General features: G+C 41.8%; 1 pseudogene; it reads left to right on the plus strand.

Moving 5' to 3' along the window:
• The first annotated feature begins 2,591 nt into the window (after window positions 1-2,591).
• On the plus strand, window positions 2,592-3,002 carry LOC114627118 (annotated as a pseudogene).
• Window positions 3,003-4,711: the final 1,709 nt, after the last annotated feature.

Below are 4,711 nucleotides of genomic sequence, written 5' to 3' on the forward strand. Positions count from 1 at the left end.
AAACATATGCTTTATACACGTGTGTGGTACCTGCACAGCCATGATACAGGCATACACATCCTTGTGATTATACACAAAGAGGCCCCAGTAAGGTACTGTGTACATTCTCTACCACTGTCTGTATAAGTGCCTGGAGGAATGGTTTCTTGCTGAGCTGAGAACTTGCCCTTTGACTGGGCAGAATGACCCAGAAGCTCTCTGGATCCTGCTATCTCCACCCACGAATGCTAAGGTTGTAAACACATGCAGTCACACCCAGATCTTTTGTGTACTGAGATTTCAAACTAAGCTGCACAGGTTTGCAGAGCAAGCACGCTTACCACCAAGCTATCTTCCTAGCCCTGTACATGTTTTTTAGAAGATAAAGTCCTTGATGAGTATTTCAGTTCATTGGTTTTCAAGGCTAATTTATATATTCTCATGGGAAATTGTTACTGGACAGTATGATCCACCCTTGCAAATCAAAAGGATGATGACAAATCCCTTGTGACACACAGAAACAAACCTGCTGGCTCTGGTGGCAGCTGTCAGGGTGCTCATCACCATGCTCTGGTGGCAGGTGTCACCATGTTCCTCTCACTCACAATGCCTCAGCTCTCACTGTTCTCTGTTTGGCTTTCCCCTGCTGATCATGGCTAGTAGCATCCTTTAACACAATGCTGGAGAATTCACTGGTTGTTGATATTAGAAAACCTAGGGCAGAAATATGTAGTCAATTATCTCCTGGGTGCTCATATCTCGGCACTCAGAACAAAACCAAAATGGTTTGGAAGCTGCAGATACAGTTAGGAGATAAATTGTGTCTTAAGAATACAAAGGATATATTCCTTGCCTGCTAAGAAATACTAGCTACTAGCCCCATTCCTGCCTCTTGCCCATGAGACAAAAGTTGAAGTTTCATAGTCAGTAGCTCAGTCTGCTTTTTCTCTGCTTAACTGTTTGCTTTAATAAGACCAAACTGCTTGATTTACCAAAACAGGTTGTGAATTCTTCCTTTACACTGTTACTTACACAGGGCTGATGGACTGGGATACTGTAAACATTGCTCTTAGGTTTTTAAAGCAAAAAGAAAGTCACTTTTGCTCTAAGGAGCTTCCACCTAGCCCCAGTCAGCATTCATCCTGCTATCTCTTGCATGATAATACAATAGTCTTCACATGTGACAGCATCTAAGTTAACCTGCTCGTACCTTGTCAACCATCCATCACAGACCTGGGAGAGACTCACATGGCCCTGCTCCTCCCAACTGGACTACTGCTGTGCTCTGGATGGACCCTGGGGGACAGCCAGACATTGTCTACAGTTCTTTACTTGGTTCTGAATCCAGCAGACTCCAGTGAATAGTTACAAACCTGTGGTTACTGACAGCCATTGGCTCACAGAACAGAACAAAGGGGTACAGATGTGGGGGAATTGTTAGGAAGAAAGGAAACTCAGCCAGACTGGGAGTGGAGGATGAGAGAGAGAGAGGCTGGTAGCAATAAGAACCCATTACAAATATGTATAAAATTGTCAGCGAATCTAATAAAACATAAAATGGTGAATCTGAATCTATGTCTAACTTTGGAATACTGCAAACAGTGGTTTAATATATTTTCTGAAGTGTTTGAAATAAATAAAGGTCATAATAATTAGAAAGCTAGAGTTTGTATTGGCTGACACGAATCAAAGATCTGCAGCCGGGTGGTGGCATGTTTGCACAACATGGAGAACGCATGCAGTGCTGCTAAATTCTCATCTAAATGTTAATTAAATAGTAAATTGATAGGCAATATTACTAAGAAACAACCTTTTTTCTTAGGTAGTTGAACTTTATTTATATGCTGTTGGTTCACTTACTCAAACCCTTCTTCATAGAGAAGGCAAGAACGAATCACTCCAGGCTTTTGCCAAATAAAAAGATTCTACCCAAATATTGTACTTTCTTCTTTTGCTGCTATGATTAAATATTCTGACAAAAAGCTTCATAAGGGAAAAAAGCTTTATTCTGGCTTGGTTCTGGTACAGTCCACCTAAAATGGTGGACCTTGATGGCGGGGAAGCCATCGGGAGTTTGAATTTTACATCACATCCACAGTCAGGAAACAGAGAGCAGCCAATGTCTTTTGCTGCTCAGCTAATGTCTCCACTTACACAGTTCAGGATCCCAGACAGCGGATGGTACTGCCCACAGTGGGCAGGTTCTGCTATCTCGGTTAATGAAGTAAAGATAACCCACGTATGTACATTTAAAGCGTCATCTTCCAGGTGATTCTAGGTTCCATCAAGTTGACAGTTAACACTACTCATCACACCAACAATTCAGAAGCCATCAATCAGGTAGCTCTGGGTAGTTCCATTAACATCAACGACATTTTGAAAAGCTCTTGATGGCTTAATTATTTTATTTACAAAATGTAGCAGTTCATTTAATTTTTCAGAAATTGTGTTTTTATGTACTTTTCTGTAAGGAGAAGGAGAATAGGGGGGGAAGGAGAAAGAGAGAGAGAGAGAGAGAGAGAGAGAGAGAGAGAGAGAGAGAGAGAACTTTTCATGTTAATACAGTAAGTTACCTCTCGAACCAGGCGGCCTCAGCTGTGAAAAACGCAGCAATGGCCAAGATTAAGGCTCGGGACCTACGCGGCAAGAAGAAGGAGACGCTGTTGAAACAACTGGACGATCTGAAGGTAGAACTCTCCCAGCTTCGCATCACCAAAGTGACAGGCGAGCTCTCCAAGCTCTCCAAGATACGAGTTGTACGCAAATCTATCGCCGGTGTCCTCACTGTCATTAACCAGACTCAAAAAGAAAACCTCAGGAAATTCTACAAGGGCAAGAAGTACAAGCCCCTGGACCTGCGACCCAAGAAGACTAGAGCCATGCAACACCGGCTCACCAAGCATGAAGAGAAGCTGAAGACCAAGAAGCAGCAGTGGAAGGAGCGGCTGTACCCACTGCGCAAGTATGCAGTCAAGGCCTGAGACGACAATGACAATAAAGTACAAGACTGACTAAAAAAAAAAAAAAATACAATAAATTACTTCAGATCTTCCACTGTAAATGGAGCCAGCCATAATTTTGAGCAGCCGTAGGTGTATGCATGTGTGTTGACCATCAGTAGCTTCTTCTCCTAGAGAATGAGAATCCTGGAGTCCATGGGTCTGTTTGTACTGGAGCAAAGAGGTCTCAGAGGAACAGAGATTGTATCTGAAGGCACAATGGGCAAACACCAGAATGGATGGGGACCTCTGTTCCAAACTGAGAAGCAAAGTTCCCAAAATAAGGAGCCTGGGACAGGGAAATATTATGGGTCTGGTAGGCTACATGGATTGGCATATATCAGAAACTTAGAAACGGAGCAGATGAGGAAAACCTACTGAGGAAACAATGGCAATCTTTTGCTGAATTCAACCAGCTGTTTTCAGACACTTAAGTTTTTACAGAGTGTAGATTGTCCTGTATGAAGCTTACTAGAGTTTAGAAACAACAATAGTATGAAATATTGAGCCTGAATAATCAGCTCAGAGGTCTTCTAGTCTTATGAACTCTCACGCCACTTAAAAAAAATCCAAAGCTTTTTGTATTCTTCTGGCCCATACATTTCCAAATTAGTTCTAGAAACCAGTTTTAGAGGCTATGCAGTGAGGAAGACACAACACCCCCACTCCTGGTACCATTTGTTTGTGTCAGTCAGACTTTTTACCGCCATGAACAGTGCCTGAGAAACAATTGACAAGAAGGAAAGACTATTTTGGTGCCTGGTGTGATAGGGTTAAGTTTACAATCACTGGTTCCTTTCTTCTGGGCTTGGTGATGCAGAACTTGGAGGATTGGCATGTTGGATCAGACTAGAAGTAGTGAGAAGAAACAGGAAGGACTCAGAACAAGTCATGCCTCCAAATAGTATACCCTTCTGTTACTTGTTGCCTCTAGTCAAGTCCCACTTACTAAAAGTTTCCCAGCACCTGCAAAATAACTCCATCAATAGAAGACCAATTTATGAGGGGTTTGGGGGGACATTTCAAATCAGCTATATGTCTTCCTCACATATTACACCTCTGCTAATGTCAAGAAAATTCACATTATTTTATAAAGAAGAAATAACACTCTATCAGGAGATAATACACACTAAGTGAAGGGGTGTGTGTGTGTGTGTGTGTGTGTGTGAGCATGTGTTTGGGTTGATAAAATACCAATTCTTTCATCTGTAGAATTTCTAGAAGCTTATAAATGCACTTTGAAAGCAGTCGTGTATATGAGGATATTAGATCATGGACACTCCAGACTCAGGTCTTACAATGCCAAGACTATTATCAATATCTACTATCCTGGGAATTTCAATTAAAAATACTACTACGAATTGCAAACTGTGGGTCCTTCTATTTATTTCCAATTGTTACAGGTTTTGTAAAATTAAATTAAGGTTGTGATTGTTAGCTTGTTCCATGCAATATGCCTTATTCCAGGGTTCTCCATGAAAATAAATAGAGAAATGTTGCATAGAACTATCAAGGTTGGTCAGAATTGCCCTGGGCAAGCAGGAAATTCAATATACAGCTCTTCTCTCTTTAGAAAACAGACATGACACAGGATTTGGCATAAGCAGACTTGATCATGGGTACTCTTGTGTGAGGGAATGAGGGAGTTCTCACATAGTGTGGGCTGGACCCCACTGAAGGAGCATGGTGAGAAGTCTGGGTTCCTGGAAGATCTGAGGAAGCTCTTTAGGGAA

This window comes from Grammomys surdaster, unplaced genomic scaffold, assembly GCF_004785775.1.
Source record: "Grammomys surdaster isolate TR1022 unplaced genomic scaffold, NIH_TR_1.0 242, whole genome shotgun sequence".
NCBI lineage: Eukaryota > Metazoa > Chordata > Mammalia > Rodentia > Muridae > Grammomys > Grammomys surdaster.